The sequence below is a fragment of the Eptatretus burgeri genome, chromosome 2 (genome assembly GCF_056783735.1).
Source record: "Eptatretus burgeri isolate ZD-2024b chromosome 2, Ebu_testis_v1, whole genome shotgun sequence".
Taxonomy (NCBI): domain Eukaryota; kingdom Metazoa; phylum Chordata; class Myxini; order Myxiniformes; family Myxinidae; genus Eptatretus; species Eptatretus burgeri.
The window spans coordinates 57,274,926-57,294,686 of NC_140962.1; the positions used below are offsets into that span (position 1 = coordinate 57,274,926).

Sequence of the window (19,761 nt, forward strand, 5' to 3'; positions counted from 1 at the left end):
ACACACACACACACACACACACACACACACACACACACACACACACGTAATTGCAAAACCCAATCTTTCACTGAGCAGGAGACAGGCTAACTAGTTGACGAGTCACGTTCAATTCTGTAAAGTTGTCCTTAACTAGACAATATGGTAATTGAAACAAACATGCTTGTGAATGTTAAAGGGAGCGAGAGTATATTTTGCAAGATTATTGCTTTGGACTCATGATACTCTGGCCATATTCCAAATGTTTTCATGTTCTTTGCTCTTTAAGACTCTCCCAGGTCTGTAACTATCTCAAGCTGTCTGTCATCTTGCAACATTCAGGAGGAAGTAATTCAGTCTTTAATGGGTAATGAATTAATTAATTTAAAGTTGCATCATTATTATAGGCATCTTTAATTTATGCTAGCCATAAGACAGATGAAAATCATGCATGATCATTTAACTCCAGCAGGCTTTATTGTATTTACTGAGGGATAGGAGTAGATATACTATATCTTAGTCATTTAAATTGATTTTTTTTTATACTACAGGTATTGAGGCTCATGGAATGGTGAAATAACGGGGGGACAAAGGGTCACTGGGCACAAATTCGGGCAAAGAGGAATTTCGACTAGAATGTAGAGGTGCACCACAGCACAGGAGAGGAGGTTCAGCTGAAATGGGGGAAATAGGGTCTCAGTGGGTCTAATAAAGCTCAGATGAAAAATGTGGGAGACCATGAAGTGGTGGTGATGTGTACTACCTAGAACGTGAACATAAACAAATTGACTAAATTAATTCAGAATCAGCTCCTGTACGTCGTATGAAAATTATAGTTGGGGTTATGGAAAGTGTCGACTGACAATATTCAATTAAAAATACAGAGCACGGTATTTGATTTGATTGCAGAGACAGGGATAACATTAAAAAAAACTAAATGTTGTAAGATTCACTGCAATATAATCAAATTAGGTATTACCCAGTCAATTAATCTGCACATATTTATTTATTTTTTTATAAACAAAAAAAATTCCACTTAAAATGTATTTTCGATTGTAAGGAAAAAAAATCACTTATTTTTTTTCAGAAATCATGCAGGATAAGAAGACAAACAAGCAAATCAAGGTGACGTGATGCTAACAGCAAATGGAAAGCACTAAGAGTTTCTGGAATCTTGCCACCACAAAATAGCAGCAAAGACCTAAAAAGGCAACAACATAAAACAAAAGGCATTCAGAGTCTTACAAATGACATACATACGTTGTCACTAATCAAAAACACACCAACATTTATTATTTTTCAATATATAAATAAGTGTGTGTGTGTGTGTGTGTGTGTGTGTGTGTGTGTGTGTGTGTGTGTGTGTGTGTGTGTGTGTGTGTGTGTGTGTGTGTGTTGTTTTTGAATGCCCATAAACTAACAGAGCTTTGTGGCATTCAGGACAAGTTGGGAAACCTTTCGAGGCTATAACCAATCCTGAACAGATCGTCACTCCATCGTAGGTTCGACAGCTGAAAGTGGCAGGAATTTGTAATTCATTCAGGGTGCCGGTGGTAGCTCACCTACTCTTAACAAAAGACAATGTGGGGTATATCTTAGAGTCAGGTGTGGGTCATTTGCTGAGAAGGAAAAATTCTCAGATACTCCTCAGCATATAGCTGCACACTCTACCTCTGTATTCCTTTTATTGAGAACTGTGACAAAAGTAGAGTGAAGCATGAAGGGACAGGACACCAAGATTAAAAATGTCACAGCAAATCTTACAGAGATGTTTTGGGAGCTTTCCCACATTATTAAGCAACTGAACAGACATTCGGACATTTTAACGACCTGGATAACAAGACACCCACAGCAATGACACCACACAAACAAACAAATGAATGAACAATGGTCATCTTCACAAAGGTGAAAAAACAGATATTCTTCACAGTCTTCTGGAGCCAAATGCTGCCTTCTCGTGTCATACCCTCGCTGCGGAACAGCAATTAAACTAAGTACCAATATAGCTAGCAATTCGAGTTGGGCAATACAGTAGATGGACCATGAGTTCACCAGCTGGCTGGCAAGATGGCCGAGAGGCGTGCACACTCACCTCTCAGCTGTCCAGCCTGGGTTTGAATCCAGACACAGCTATAAACTGTCATCCCAGCATCTGGCAGGCAGGGTGAAACACAGGGATGACAGTGTGTGCGTGCCGCCCCTTTGATGGGTGGTAAACGGGTGTCCAATCTGCCGACATGAGGAATAATGGGAGTAATGAGAAAAAACGAGATTTAAAACAAAGGAAAAAGGATTACACTATAAAATAATTATTAAGAAAACACACATGCTAACATCGAGTTACTTTGAGATGCACCCTATTATTCTACTGTAGCCATATTGGTCCCTCATTGTAAGCTTATAGTGATGCTTCTTGAATATGATCCCAGGTTCGCATGATTGGCAGACATGACCGACTCACAAACCGTTGCTAAAATCAAAGCATTAATCATGGACCATCAATGTGTTAATATCCAAAGAACTTGGCATTTTTCAAGCCGATATTTTCAACATCATCCAAGACCATTTGGGGACATGCAAGGCCTCAGCAAGACGGATCTCTCGAAATTGCAGCATTAACTCTCAAAAGCAACAGCCGACATCATGTTGTGAGGCTCTCAAAGTGCTCGATACAGATCTAATGGATTTTATCACTCGTTGGGTAACTTGTGACAAAAGGGGGCTTCACCAAAAGGAGGCTGAAACCAAATTGGAATCCATACAAAGGCATCTCAAGGTGCTTTGCACCCAACTGTCAGCCCACAAGATCATGACGTATATTTTCAAAGTTACCAAGGGAATCCTAAAGATTGATGATATGCCTCACAAAATTATAATCACTACAATCATGTTACACTAGCCTCAGAAAAAATAATGGCAGGCCATCAAGGACAAATTCTGAGGGACGTTGACAAAAGGGGTACTCCTTCTTCACGACAACATACCTGTGCACAAACAAAGCACACGTTACCTTGACCACTATTTGTGATTGTGGCTTTGAATTGTTGGATCATACCCCACCCCACCCCCTCTTCTTCCCCCATTTCCCCCACCACCATGTCCGGGTAAGTTTTGATTTTAACATTTGAAGTTACACCTGCATGACATCAAATTCATCGACAATGAGGAACTGACAAGCAACCAAGATGTGGTTAAGGGTGACCAGTTTGATAACTTAAATTTTATTAGTGTAGACAGTTTGGAGCAACCGAGCATAGTGGCGTATGCCTGTAATCCGGCTACTCGGAGGCTTGGGTTGGAGGATCGCTTGAGGACGGGAGCTCTGTGCTGGGAGAGGGTGTAGGGCATCCCCGAATCATGGCGAAACCCAATCCTTATCCCTGTGTCGTAAGAGGCGACCAGGGTTGCGTCAGGAAGGGCATCCGGTGTAAAACCTATGCCAAATCAGTATGCGGATCATAATGGATGATCCGCTGTGGCGACCCCTAACGGGAGCAGCCGAAAGGAGAACAACAGACAGTTTGGAGCAAGTCCATATAAATGAAGAGTGAAGACACTAAATTGTAAAATTAAAACATAGTTCGCATATCTTGTACTATTTTGAGCATCTTGTTCCTACAACATTTAAATTGTCTCTCGTGTGGAATGAAATCTTCAAGCTTTTTTATGTAGAAAATCAGGTTGTTAGGCTTTATCAAGAAGTGATGTATTCTTCATTACCCCATGCACGCAAAGCAAAAAGTGGTTAAGCAATTGGTTCATGTCTAAGGTGGAGCCATGGGGAGGGGTCGATGCCGGCTTGACGTCTCCCCTGCCAGGGTTTTTGGATCCTGACCCATTGTCCTACCATTTCACCCTCTCCGCCGCACTCCAACCCTTTTCCACTGTTGACCACCATTGGCACAGAGGCTGCCGACTGAAGCTCAAGACCACCATAACTGTCCGTAGCTATGGTGGATGTCTGTAGCAGTTAGGGACAGTGAAGCATCCAAATATTGGTTACCTGCCGCCCCCTGTGACAAATACCGACCCAGCATCTACATCCAGTCCCCAGATCTGCACTATTGGTGTGAATGGCAAGACTATCTGCGCGGAAGAGTGCGGGGCACGGTGCTCACTGAGACTGCCAGGCAGACGGCGTCGAGCACACAACGGCCTAGCAGTTAACCACGTACGGTTAGGCCAACCCAGGTCAGGAGTCTTTGGTTGCCGGCGGAATGCCTGTCGCCGACCCCAACAGACGCCCCTGAGAGGGCCGTGCCACATGCAGTGAGTCACAAGCACCATGGAGAAAATCTTACAGAGGGGAGTAGGACCCGTGTTAACGGGGTACCCCCTTCTGAGACATGGCGGTGGTATCGCATGTCTTATAGAAGCGACCCATCCCCATGAGCCTGGCCACACCATGTATTGGTCACTGCATGCAGTGGTCTGGTCCATGGGAGGTGGGCTGCCGCTCGAGACACCACGTGACTCGACACACTACATGTCTGTCTGTCTTATCAGTTTACGTTCATAAGTTTGTGATCAAGGACCAATGTATTTAAATTGAATGGTGTATTTTGAACACGAATCGGAACATGAATATGAAGAGAAGTCTTTCATTTTAACGTATCATGGCTTAGAATTCATCCCGACCACACACGCGCAGAGAGGAGTGAGATCATTGGTTTATTCTGTCTACCTGTGTGGCAGTGAAACAAAATTTAAAATCATTCCAAATGGGAAACTTACTGTTTTTAAGGACATTATAAAAGACACAAACAACAGGCAAGAATAACTAACGCTACGTGTCCGATAGGATGGTGTGATAGACACTGGGTAAAATGGCGGTTAAACCCCCAATTTTTTGTAATTTATACGCCTTCAAACCTCTTTAAACCTTTACTTAAATTGAACTATACATTGAAAACTGTACTGTATAACACAAATCGCCTTCATAATACTTTCAAAAACCTCGAGTTTTTCAGTACTTCAATTAAAAAAAATAAAGACACAATGGGGTGATGTACAAGGGTGATGTTCTGGAATGCTTCTGGGCTACTTCAATAGCATTAAACTTTTGGATGAAAGTTTAGCGCTATTGAAATGCTATTGAACCCCTGAGGATGTGCTCCCATTGACGCATTGCAAGGTGTCATATCATTGGTGTGGGCAGCCCTGGTGACAGCACCGCATAAGCGTGACATTACCCACGCGCTGCCTGTGACATGCTCCCTCATTGGTTGGTGCTGGACCATGAGCAAAGAATGTTTGGAAAGACGGGGCATGGCTGTGAAGGAGGGGATAAATGAACCTGTACATGTGCTGCTCCCGCTCTCGGCCTTTTCTCTCACTTCGGCTTTGCTTCCTCCACTCTCTGCTTGCAGCCTGCTGTTCTCCCTGGCCACCATACTATCTTTTGCCACTCTACTCACGTTCTCCACTCTCTTTTCCCCACTGGATGGCCCATCTCTACTCGGTGCCACAGCTGTGGGCTGATCTGTGTGGCTCGTGGTACCCCCTGCTGCTTGTTACTTCATGCTATGGGTTGGAGACCTGACATGGTGGATCTATTTTGATTCCCAGTATTGGTGTCCTTTGAAAAGACCTCAACTGCCCCACCCTACTCCCTCCCATCGTGTGTGAATGATTGCGTGCTCATGGTGCCACAGGTCCTTCGTTGTATTGAGTTATTTTTGTTACACTGGGTGCGGTTTCATTTACCTATGTCTGTATTTGCGTCTGTTTTCCGTATTTGTTATCGTATCCCTCCCTTCAAGAAATCTGGGATTCCATAAGTACACAAGCCATGTGATGACCTGCAATTGCCATTGTCCAGACGCCAAACAGCCATTTCAGGGCAAAGTGTGCTTTTGCGTCATTATGAAGTTTTGTTGGTTGATTCATCATCTCTGAGCTATCCTGAATCAGAATCAGCTGGGTGCCAGACTCGCACCCTTGTGGAATTTTTTTAGAGGAGAAAAACAAAATGGCCACCACTGACTTTTGATAAATTCTGTTTTGGGCTATATCTTCACTTCTCATGCACTGACACACAATTTTGGTGTCTACTACTATGTTTCACGTGACAGACAAGGTAAACGTTGATGATTCTCTCAAGATTGGATGACAGCAGATGGCGGAATTTGAATCTGGATGGCCAACAAGCTTCAACAAGACACTAATCAAGAAAGTGACCCTGATGACTTCGACCAAAAAGAGCATCAAGCTGGATGGAAGGCCAGTATAGGATACCGAATTGATCTACACCCGAGTCATGGGTCTCCAACAATACAGCGATATTGATATCAAGGATGTTCTCTCTTATGAACTGTCCCCTGTCCCAGCCTCCTTGCTTGATGAGAGCGGTGTGATGGGGGCTCAGTCGAAAGCAATTCTGAAGACGAAACTCCAAGTTGAGCAATCAAGTCGAATCCAAGGTGTTCCAGATGCTGTCATCATCGATGGATGCACCATGTTATGGACTGTACATTGGCCCATAAATGGTAAAGTTGAGGATTATGTGATCAACTTCATGGGAACTATCAAATACCACCTGGAGTGTTGCGACGTAAACCTGATTTTCGACAGGTACATCAAAATCAGCACAAAACAAATGACGAGATCCAGTCGCGCAGGTCATGATTCAAGTCGAAAACATCAACTCAACTTACACACAACACTTCCAGCACAAAAAGTGGTCCTAAATGTAGCCTACAACAAATTACAACTGATCGATTTGATCTGTCAGTATCTGATGACCCACATTGTGGACAACCACACCAAACTGGTGATCACCGGAAAAGATCCTACACCAGTACAAGTATGGAACAATTCCACTAGAGAGACAGGATCTGAAAACACACCATGAAGAAGCAGATGTCATCATCATCCATCACTTAGTTAGAATTGTGCCAGGTGTCAGTGGTGACTCACACATCAAAGTGGTCTGTGATGATACAGATGTCTTTGTCCTGTTGATTCATTTCTACCTTGAGGAAAAGATGACTGTGGATGTCAGCATGGAGAGTCCGTGTGCTGGGAGGGTGAACGTAGGCATTCGCCAAACTGCCGTGAGACAAAAAAGCATCACCAAATATCTGCCTGCTGTACATGCTCTGACCGGATGCGATACTGTGTCGTATTTGTTTGGCATTGGAAAGGCCACAGCGCTGAAGGTACTAATGGGTGGACATCATCCCACCTTACTTGGTCAGCTGGAAGCAGACAAGGAAAAGAAGATATCTGAGGCAACTACCTTCATTGCTGCCTGTTATGGTTCAAAAGTCGAAGGTGATATGTCCACACACCGGTATCAGTTGTGGAAGTCTAAGATGGCCAACTCCAAGATTGCCTCTGCTCCGAAATTGAAGTCGTTGCCGCCATCGCATGATGCCCTTGTTCAACATGTACATTGTGCTCATCATCAAGTCATTATATGGAAATCGGCCACTCAGTCAGACCCTCCGCACTTGGATCCCATCAAGTATGGATGGCAAAAAGGTGAGGACAGTGCGATGTTGTGTCCAACCACACTTCCACCTGATGTGTCTGCTGCACCAGTCACCATTCTGCAGCTGATCAAGTGTGGATGCTCCACCAGCCGGCCATGTTCCACCGGGAGGTGTGGTTGTGTGGCAGCACAGGTGCCATGTTCGAGGTGTTGCAGTTGTAATACTGGATCAGACTGTTGTAACGCACAGACAAGGGCAGTAGCTGCTAATCAGGATGACGATGACGACGATTGAACATAATGTAGAACATTGCATCCCGAACAAAGTTAATATTTGTTTGCCTAAAAATAAAAGGTAATTTCAAAATGATATAATGTACATACTTACTTTAAGATATAACCCAAAGTCATCGTCAACTATCCACATGTATCCGGATATATTTGTGTAAAAATCGTATTCTAATATAATCATCAATTCATTGATCATTGCAAGTAAGTTACTTCAGCCATCATTGGCTGAAGTAGTATTAATCATTATTGTACGTAGTATTAATATTTGCTGGTTCATCAAATTCTATTTCTTACTCGAAGTGATCAGTGGAACTGCAAAATAGCCATTTCTCATATTAAAATGGTGGCCATCTTGAAAATATGAGACAGGTCTTATATATACACCTTCAATTTTATCATTATTGAATTCCTTGACCATGAAACATGGTAGTAGACACCAAAATTGTGTGTAAGTGCATTAGAAGTGAAGATAAAGCCCAAAACAGAATTTATCGAAAGTCGGTGGTGGCCATTTTGTTTTTCGCCTCTAAAAAAAATTCCTCAAGGGTGCGAGTCTGGCACCTGGCTGATTCTGATTCAGGAAAGCTCAGAGATGATGAATCAGCCAAAAACTTCATAATGACGCCACAACATGCTTTTTCACATTTCCGCTGGACTACCATCCTTGCACGCACATCAAACCTTTTCGGTTCTTGGTAAATCCCTATGGGACATAAAGTTGGTAACGTTCACAGAGAACGGCAGGATTAGCACTTCCGGGGGGGGGGAACGACGACGACTGGGGGAGGTAAACTATGTAAACCCCTCGATGTGATCCCCTTTTAGTTCGGCCATTCGCGAAGCTGCAATAGCTTCGGCGTGGCAGGTCAGCATTAGTAAGGCCCATCGACGTGACAACATGGTACTAATTTGCATCCTAGGGTAGTTTTCCAGAAAATCTATTTCCAAGGTGCTTCCTTAGGCACTCACACAAAACTAAAAAAATGAATGATGATATTTTAAAAATTATCCTTCTGTCTATCCTCAAAGTGAAAACATCTCAACGGTTTACAAACTGTTGAATAACGGAAAAGAACACAAAAAAGTTGCTGTAAGGGTGGATCTCCGGAATGTTAATGTGTTGAGTGATTGTGAATGTGAATCTGTTCAGGGTATGCCTGTGAATGTCATTATCCTTTTAGGGCCATCTGTTGGTTGTGTACGAAAAAATGAGTGAATTTGTGACTTTCTCCTTTCACTATACTCCACTATACACACCATGTATCATTGTTCCAAACCATTACCTCCTCTCTTCTCCCGATTTCCACATAATATGAAGTAGTCATTGGAAATTTGTCCCCAAAGCCTAATACCACACAGGCAGAACATCCTCTGCAATAATTAAAGCTTCTTTCAAATACCAGAGACCATTCCTCCCTTTTCCTAATCCCAACAATGCATCCATAACACAATAATTAGATGGAACATATTTGTTATTATTATCAATATTATTATTATTAGTAGTATTGGTATTTTAATTTTGCATGCTGCCCACCAGATGTGACAAAGACACCAGATAGGTATTCCTCAGGTTGCAGGTTCAAATTCAGTTGAGGTCTTGCAGTTTGTAGGATTTATAGACAAAGATTCTGGAAACTGAGATGATGTTTGTCCAATTATGATGCTTGTACATGTAGTCTGCTCCAGAGTGACCACTCCTTGGCTTTTTTTTTCCACAAGATCTTGGCTATTCGTTGTTCACCTTGGCGTCTTGGTTTTCTATAGGTTTTCTTGGCGTATAGGTTTTCTATTATCATCGCTTTCCCGAAACTTTGTGAATTATTGGCTTTTTTCATTGGCTCACCTTGGCATTTATGAACATGAGGAGTGGTCACACTGGTCTGTTCCAAACCTCGAAAGTAATTGTAGATAAATAAAGTAAAATAACTAAAGATGTTTCCAGCAGTGTTAGGCAGACAAACGGACAAGATTAAAAATATATAAATAAAAACATACATATATAGATGATTGGGCACTAACATAGAAAGCCTTTTAAATAATATAAGCCATATAAATATGGATATCGATAAAAAGGTACAAAAATATGGAGTCTTTCCACCAAAGCTACAGAGCATACCTGTACTGAATATGCAGACCAAGTGACTAGTGCTGCTGATATACAAGTGGTTAAAATACAGGTAGGTTTCATGGACCATGTTTGCAGGTATTATGTTGTGGTTATTTTGTGTGTGCACCTCTATTGATGTAGGCAAAAATGAGCCAAGGTCAACAATGAGTGGCACCTCACTTTACCCGGGTGTTTTGTTGTTATAGATAAAGCTTATTGGTTGATTGTGCCTGCAGCTATGGAATATACTCGTTTGTTTTTTGGCACGCGGATTTGTAAAATTGTGTCTGGGCCAGTGAGTGGAAAAATCACCGGCGGCCAAATGCATTTAGAGGCAGTGCCATTACCGAGTTTGAACTTATCAATATTTTAAAGGCAGCATTATCAGTGGTAAAGCAACGACGACAAAATGAGCATATGTACCATAGGGAATTTCGAGCACTGAAAATGACTATACTTGGTCCAATTATATATAAAATTTCATCTTCCAGATAGGGCTGGCAGTATAAAATATATATATATATATATATATATATATATATATATATATATATATATATATATATATATATATATATATATATATATATATATGTACAACGTCAAGGCTCGTATAAGAGCTAACACAAAGAATGTATAACAAGGGGAGCAGGAGACAGGAGGGATGGGAGAGAGATGAGGAAAAACAGTGGGGAACAGAGACATGAGGAGATCTGTGGAATGGAGCTGGGCACATGGAGTAAACAAGATCTGTGGAAGGGAGCACAATGGGGTGGGGTACATGGGGTAAACAAAATAGACAATACAGGGACTTTCAGGAAGGAAAGCTGGGAATTTGAAGGAGGTGGCTTTGGGGTGGATTGACGGGGATAGAAAAGATGGAGGATTTGGATGGGGGATCATAAGTGGTGGTGGTAAACAGCTGTTTTGAAGGCCTGGAGGGAAGAGTGGGATTGAAGAGAGTGAGGGAGTTTATTCCAAAGGCGCGGAAAAAGAGGAATGAAAGAGTGAAGGTGAGCAGTTATCCTTCATTTTGGTGGATTCACCAGAAGGGGTTTGCTGGCGAATCTTGAACACCCTGCAGAATTATGGGCAGGGCAGATAGAAGACAGAGCAGAGGAGTCAAGACCAGAGAGGAGACAGTAGAAGACAGAAAGACTTTCGACCTACCTGCAGTGAGTGAGACCCAATAACTCAGCCGCATCGCGGGAGTTACCAATGTTCCTAAATGCTTTGGTTTCCACAGCGTGAAGCTGAGAAATGTGAGAGGCTGTAGCACCAGCCTGGAGGGGAGAGCAGTACTCCATCCGGCTGTGGACAAAAGCTTTGTATGTGGTCAGGAGATCAGGTGGCCAAGGAAGGACTTTGCACGACGGAGAATTCCTTCTCGGCGACTGGCTTTAGAGGCCGGCTTGGAGATGTGGCTTTCCCAGGAAAGATCATGCCTATAGTGAGGCCCAAAAGTTTGAATGAAAGGACTTCTTCCAGAGGATTGTTGAGAAAATAGATGGTGGGGTTTTCCAGACAGTCCTTTCAGAGTGAGAGTGTGAGTTTTGTCAGGAATGAAAGACATGTTCCACGTGTTGGACTAGCTTGTGATTTTATCCAGATCTGCAGAGAGTGAAGAGGCTGCTACTTGCTGATCTGAGATATGACAGAGAGTGGAGTCATCAGCAAAGAGAGAAAGTGGATTTTCCAGAGAGTTGGAGGATGGTCCAGACTCTAAAGGTTCATCTTCCAGATAGGGCTGGCAGAATAGTCTCGACTATATCGGTACACACACTCGACTCTAAGCTGTCTATCCTGGGTTCAAATCTTGGCCCAGTTATAAATTGTTATCCCAGAGTTTGAGACACAGGGTGATTCATCAATGTGTGTGCCACCCTTCGGATGGACATTCCACTTGGTGTCACATCGGCTGTCATGAGTTGGTGGACATTAACCTACAGAGAGCATTGCATCAGTGGCACAGCCATGCCTTCAGCCAACTATACTTTCCTGCAGCCTTGTAAAGCATACAAAAGAAGATCTTCCAGATTACTCTTGTCACAATCATTGTCCAAGTTATTATGAGTGGAAAAAAAATACTTCCCCGGGCCATTAGGAAAAGTTGGCCCAATGTATCGTTTTTGGCTGGGTCAGTTGTTGCTGTGGTTTTCATGCAACAAAAACATCCAAACAAATACAAGCAAGACGGGTTTGCTGAATGATGGGAGTCGCTGATATTTTCAATTTGGCTCAAGTGATAGCGACAATGCAGATAATGGTCGTCAGGGTCCACATACCCCTGGTTATTCAAAACCCCCACAAGCACCAATGGCATTTGGGACGTTGGTGATCTGCTGAAGCACCTTCAGTTTGGCTGCTTGTGCAAGACATTTTCAAAAATTGAACTACAGGAAATATGTAATGCTCATAATATGAATAATATGAATACATGGATAAAGGACATTCAGCCAATTTATCTTAAGCCATACAGCATCACTCTTTCAGCACTCCTCCACTCCCTTTTCATTAAGGCATAAACACAGAAAGACAGGTTCCATCAGTAGACGAGAACGGCACTCGGTAGGGCGCATACCTCCACCAGACTGAACAGTTTACGTTTTGTATCCCACTGAATAATGATCGGCCGGATCTGAATCCACACTTGAACCAAAATCGAATCGGCTTGTTCTTGTCAACTACCCAATTCATCCACCAAGTTTTGGCATAACTCGTCCACAACTTTTTAAAAGATATCATTTTTTGCCCCATCTCTCAATGGTGAAGATTCACTTCAAAATTTTTTTTAATCTCATATCCAAATCTGGTTTCGGATATTAACCAAAATCTAAGCAATCACACCCAACCTGTCCACGAAGTTTAATTTGAATCTGTCCACAACTTTTTGAGATATCGTGCAATATCGTTTTTGCCCCATCTCTCAATGATGAAGAATCACTTAACCCAAGGATATTTGTTGGGTGAATCTTTTAAAAATTTCTATATTTTGTATGATTTCTGATTTCTAAAAAAATTTCTAAAACTTTTTCTTCTTAAATTATAGAAAATAAAAAAATTTATAAAATAATAATAAATTCCTGATTTCTCAAAAAAAGCAAGTATCATTTCTCTCTTCATCAGTTAAACAATCTCTCTTATGAACATTGTGTAAAAAAAACAGGCAGCTCTTAAGATATTTGAGAACCTTCTTGGATTTGATGGAATGGTTTGATTCTGCAGTTGTCCAAGGTACAGTCTCATAGCGAGTGATCAAAAAGTTTCCTTAATGCTTTAAATGGCATCTGTCCAAGATCCCCTGATTTCTAAATAGCGCATATTGCTTTCCTTGACAATCAATAGTCGGTTTCAGGCTTTCATCACAATTCCTTAAGCTTCGCCAAATTAAAAAAAACGCTGTGATTGGCTGAATCTTTCAAGCGACCACATGGTCAAACAAAAATAGCAACAATTGACTGAATCTTTTTAAAGCGATACAGTTTGTGCCAGGGCACCACATTTTCCACTGAGGTTACACAAGGATACGCAAGGAGCTCAGATGCAAGAGGAGGCCATTTGGCACATCAAGCCTTTACTACAAACTCCATTAGCAAATAATCTTCAGTAGTGACCACCTCCACCACTGAAGGTGGACAGATGTCATGTTTTCTAGTTTTCACCCCTGTCTGTTTGTCTGTCTGTTTGTTTGTCTGTTTGTCTGTGAGCAGGATCTCTCAAAAAGTTAAAAACGGATTCCGACGAAATCTGGTGGCCAGGGTGGGTGTGTGACAACGACGTGTTGGTTAGATTTTGGTGAAGATTCGAATCTGGAACCGGATCTGAGAATTTCTAAAGTGATTCTTCCCCATTGAGAGGATGCGGCAAAAAACGATACATAGCATGATATCTCAAAAAGTTATGGATGGATTTATATGAAACTGGGTGAACAGGTTGGGTGTGTGACAAGGACGAATTGATTCGATTTTGGTGAAGATCCAGATCTGGATATGAATTTTTTATTTATTTGTGATTCTTCACCATTGAGAGATAGATGGGGCCATAAACGACATTTCAAAAAGTTGCGGACGGATGACAAAACTTGGTGGATTGATTGGGTTGGTGATGAGAACAAGGTGATTAGATCTCAGTTAAGGTCCAGATGCAGATCTGACCTATCACTGGGCTACAAAACATAAACTGTTCAGCCTGGTGGAGGTCCATGCTCGACCGAGTGCCATTCCAATTTGCAAATTTTTGAATTTACTGTTGTTTTTTAAATAATTCAAACTAAAACATTGATGTGTTTGTTTCATAAGTATTCTACTGAAACGCTGTCTGTGTAACAAAACGGGACAATGATCATCCTCAGCCTCAGCTGATGCCGGTGGGCAGATGAAGATATTGCTTAATATCCGGATCTAGATCCAGATACTAGAATTTATAAATTCTTAAATTGATTCTTCATAACTGAGATGGGGCCAAAAACGATAGATGGCATGATATCTCAAACAGTTGTGGATATCTCAAACAGTCAAACAGTTATGATAAAACTTGCTGCATAAGTTAGTGGGGCAACTTAGCATAACAATTGTGTATTTTGTGAGGAAAGCACCAAATTTGGCACACTATTAGCCTATCATATTATGAACAGATTTGGATATTGGGCCATCTCAAATTCAGCCGCTGATGGCTGTGGCAGCCATTTTCCACTGCCATCAAAAATATTGAGATGGCCCAATATCCAAATCAGTTCATAATATGATTGGCTACTAGTGTGCCAAATTTGGTGCTTTCCTCACAAAATGCACAATTGTTATGCTATATTTAGCTAAGTTGCCCCACTAAGTTGGGTAGGTGGCAAGAACAAGTCGATTCGATTTTGATTCACTCCGAAAGCAGATCCAGCCGATCAGTGGGACACAAAACTGTTCAGCCTGGCGGAGGTTTTCGCTCTACAGAGTGCTGTTCTAGTTACATGTAAGAGATGCTTTTAAACGTCAAGATATCACATTTTTAACAAGAGAGTGAATAGAACACGAGAGCGAATAGAACAGCCTTGCCGTTTGTCAGGTTATCTTTTTGAAAATCCCCGTGAACCGCAAATCCATAAATTTAGGGGGTAACTGGGAAAATAGGGTTCGGGACTTCAACTCTAAAATTTGTCTAAACTATACCTTTAATTAATAACTTTTTCATTCATGAAAATAAATAGAACAAAAACAATGCACAAGCATGTTAAGAACATAAAATAAAGTTTATTTTCTTGAGTTATTATTATCTTATATGCAGCCTGTAGCTTCTGGTTGCATCATGGCTGGGAGCACAGCTGTGCCGCTGATGCAGTGTCCTGTTTCCAGTAAGATGGTACTCATTTGGCTGACGTCAAAAAGAACGACAGTCTGAGGCAACCCACCTGGTATTGTATAATGGCACAACAGGAGATAAAACTCAAGACCCTAACATTTTAAGCCAGCCACCTGAACTCTTAACCCAACACCTGATGCTTATTTTCCTGCATGTAGAACAGAAAATATAGTTTATTCTCTTGAGTTTTTCAGTTCACAAAACTTACCTTTAATAATAATGATGATAAACTTAATCCAATAATGCAATGGCGATGTTGATGATGATGATGATGATGATGATGATGATGATGATGATGATGATGATGATGATGATGGCGATGATAAAGACAAGTTGATGGACATGATTGGTAGTAGCCATATTGACAGCCTCTTCTTCAGCTCAAAAAACATTCCACGCCCTCTAATGTCATGTATCAATGTGCAGTATTGCATGGTTCTTGGAAGTATTATGAAGGTGATTTGTTTTATAGTCTTCAAGTGTATAATACAATTTAAATAAGGGCTTAAAGAGGTTAAAAGGCATATAAATAAATTCATTCTGGATTTTACCACCATTTTCCCCAGTGGCTATGACACCACCCTATCTAACACATTAAATTAGTTATTCATGCCTGTTGTTTGTGTCCTTTATAACGTCCTTAAAAACAGTACGTTTTCCGTTTGGGATGATTTTAAATTTGGTTTAACTGCCAGGCAGGCAGAGTGAAAAAAATAATCTCACTCCTCTCTGCGTGTGTGCAGTCGAGACAAATTCTGAGCCAAGGTACGGTGAAACGGCAAACCTATCTTCCTGTTCATGTTCCAATTTGTGTTCAAAATTAACATTCAATTTAAATAAGATGTTCCTCGATTATAAACTGATGATCATAAACTGATAAAACAGACGGATGGATGGATGGACAAACAGACGTGAACTAATTGCTTATCCTGCTTTTTCGGATTTTTTTATTTTCAATATTTTTTTACAGGATCTAAGGCTCATCGTGGAGCTAACACACACACACACACACACACACACACACACACACACACACACACACACACACACACACACACACACACACACACACATACACGAGGTACAACAAATGACTGTTAGATGAGACAAACACAGCCAATGAGCTTGGAGGAAGGTCCCGGGGAACGATAGGTGCCAGCGACATCAGAACATTATAATAACAATGAGCTGATACTCCTGGTCCCCTGCCTTTAGAGTGGTATAAGGAATCGTTCTGTGTAACATGAAAACTAAATGTTGAATGTTTTTTGAAATATCACCTACACAAGCCAAGTTACTGAGATGATTGCCATGGCAACATAATTCAGCCAATCACAGCTGTGATCTAATCATGTTCATGTAATGTCATGATGAATAGATATCTGTAAAGCGAAAGCGAAATGTTTTATGGTTTTTGAAACATTGCATACACAAATGTATGCCTGGTGTTGGCTTAATGGTTCAGTTGGTGGGCTTGGGATCCGAGGATTCTGATTTCAAATCCCACTTTGCTGTTGAATTAATACCAGGTGGGGTTGACTCTGCCTGTCATCCTTCTGAGGTTGGTAAAATGAGTGCCAGATTGCTGGTATCCTGTGTTGGAGTGGAGACCTGTCCAGGATTGAACCCAATAGCCAAGGAGACTGCTTCGACAGCACCAACTCTCTGCACAGAGTATGGTCCCAATGGATGGATGGATACACAAAAGTACATGGATGGATGAGATTGGTCCATTGGTCGGATGGATGGATTTCGTTTTAACATTCCCTATCTCTGAACTTGGTGGAGGGACAGAGGATAATAATATGAGCTACCTCGCAAGGAACTTTCATGCAAGAGGAGGCCATTTGGTCCATCAACACTTGCACCATTATTACCAATCTATGGTTGTTTGGCCATGCTCCTTCTTAAATACTGAGTGTCACGCAAGGAAGAAGAACATGATATTTTTAGTCTTTTGTATGAATCGGCTGAGATTCGAACCAACCCTCCCAGACTCAGAGCAAACACTCTAACCATTACACCACCGAGCCAGCTACAAGACTGGATAATTGTTTGCCGAGAACCATGAACTTCAGCAAGCAGAATCAAAAGTAAGAGTTACTAGAGTACGTATCTGCAGTATAACACACTCACTCAGTTTCACCCAGGTGAGAGACTAGAAAACACTCCGCTACACTTGAGCATCGCAATCTGGAAACATGCGCCACAAGACAGCATCGGTGGTGGCTCATTATCCGTTTAACAAGGGCTGTGACAAGGTATAACGTGCAAGGTGAGATAACGAGAAAACCGTGCACAACCGTCGATGGCCTCCACAGCTCTGACAATATATTTGACTGTGTTTCCCCACCTGTTGTTCCATTTGTGTGGCAGAATCAGGGAGGGCCATGTAATTTACCAGTCATTAGAGGCAGACGTTTTCTTCATTGCCAGTCGGCTCACTGGGTGGTATCGAGTGAAAATTCTTCGATGTTTTTCCCCGAGATTCTCCCTTCTTTTCACTCACCCTGGTTCGTCCCATTTGATTAGTCCCGTCTTTGCAAGCAGCGAGCCTGCAATAGAAAAACACAGCTTATAGATACTAAAGCCATTCCTGCTCCAAATCCCACCACGATACCTGCTCACGTATGCGAGTGAATTGGCTGCTTCGCAGTGAGAAAGGTACCTCTTAATTAAATAATGATGCATGGCTGATATCATATCAACATTTCCCTCTTTCAAACTACTGTAATTGCAGCTGCTTTATTCTGAGTTCATTTCTGGTCTGAATGCAAATTATTAAAAAATATATATATTTGAGAACTCTACTTGTAGTGGTCAAAATGTTTTTCCCTTTTTCCAAAATTTTGTCAAAGCCAAAAACATTACTTCTGCGATGGGTTCAGTAAACTCAACCACCACTGGGAGAAATATCTTACTGTCTGGGGACAAGATAGAAAAAGACAAACAGCTGTGCCGAGTTTCGCTCGTACAGGAGTATTCCTTCATTGTTTGGGCAAAGGGGGGGGGCTGTGGGGGAACTTTTTCACTTCTTATTGTATCTCTTTAACCATTTGCATCATTAAAACCACTTATAATGAAAACATGATGTTCTCAAAAACGATTTCTGAAAAACGTACAACTCGACATAATATAAATAAATAAATAATAACTGACTTATGTTATTGAACATTGCTACTTTGGGTTTGGTCTTTGTCAAGCTTTGCATTTCATTTCATAAAAATAAATGTAAAAAAGTATAAAAGAATCTTGAAAAGCCAAGTGGGGACTACGTTTCAAGCATAACAGCATACATATTCACTTGACTGAACTTTATTTTGTTTATTTGGAGCCCTGAGAAATGCTCTAATGATATGGCTGGAGGATGAAAAGGTCAATTTTGCTTGCACATTTCATGGAACTTCAGCTCTCATCTGAAACTAATTAGGATAATGATGGCAGGGTGGTGGGGGGGAGATGGTTTAAGTGACTTGCTAGTTTGAACTCATGACCCAAACAGTTCCTCCAGAGGGCCCCGCGCAGGGTTTCGTGTGTTTATTAAACACACCTGCACAGGCGAAATCAAAGCTTCATCTGGAACTTTTTCTCGACTTGTACAAAACTAGCCACAATTACCTGTAAGTCAACTTTGGCCAGAATGCAAAGATAAAAGGATTTGCAATATTCCGCATACTTCACGTTATTTACAAATGTACAGTTCATCAAAGTTTTCCACAAACACGAACTTCTAACGAACAATATGCTCATCTGTAAATATATGCTTCCATCAAGGTATAAACTTCATTTAATATCACAATGTACTCCTAATAAGGTTCCCTATTAACCTTGTAAGTCAGTTCATTTTAAAGTGAAAGCCAAATGTTTTATTGCAGTTGGAATGTGTATGTGGGTTTAGTGCAATATGACCTTTTGAACTGCTATCCAGGTCAACCAGTTATAACTTTTAATTCAAAGAAATTATCCTGACTATTCAATTGAACAATCACGAGGGTGACTTTTCTTTTTTTTTGCACCGTCTGGACCTTTACTGCTTGGCTGTTATGTAACCGGACATCACCTAGTATTTCAGAATATCAGAAACCGGTCAGATTAATTTCTCGATAAAATGTTTTAAAACTTAAGAATAAAATAGGTAGAGTTATCTGCTGTGGTTACATGCTGCTGGAGTATTGGGCTTAACTTTTCTTCAGAGCAAAGTTTATGAATCTTGTTTGTTTTTAATGATGCACAGAATATGTGATGGTGTTTCTGGTTAGTTGTGCATTCTGTTCTGCAGGATATTCCAAAAACGGTGTCCTTTCAATTACATTCATTTATTCTCAACGTTTTAAGATATATTTGATACTTGGGATGACATATACATGGGGAGAGAGTGGGCTCTTTTTCTTTTTAAACATCAACGAAAGTATTACCAGGCCCTTCTCAACCTGTGACTTCCTCCTATCACATGATTCACAGAATTGGTCACTGCACCAATTTCATGCGGGAAAGTTTAAGGGAAGAACAAATGCTAATTGTTTTTTAACACGAGCAGATGTCATCCTTTTTACAGTGTGGATGGGTACATTGAATGCGATGAAGAAAAGAAAATTAGCTTCAA

At 41.2% G+C, this 19,761-nt stretch overlaps 1 long non-coding RNA gene across 2 annotated transcripts; it reads right to left on the bottom strand.

Moving 5' to 3' along the window:
• Positions 1-1,813: 1,813 nt before the first annotated feature.
• Positions 1,814-17,718, bottom strand: LOC147032102 (uncharacterized). 2 transcript variants are annotated; one of them, XR_015051950.1, is made up of 3 exons: positions 17,668-17,718; positions 2,072-2,208; positions 1,814-1,950 (listed from the first exon to the last, which is right to left on the bottom strand). It is a non-coding gene; the product is annotated as an uncharacterized LOC147032102 (long non-coding RNA). The 2 variants fall into 2 exon arrangements; XR_015051949.1 differs by having other exon boundaries at positions 17,560-17,709.
• Between the last annotated feature and the right edge of the window lie 2,043 nt (positions 17,719-19,761).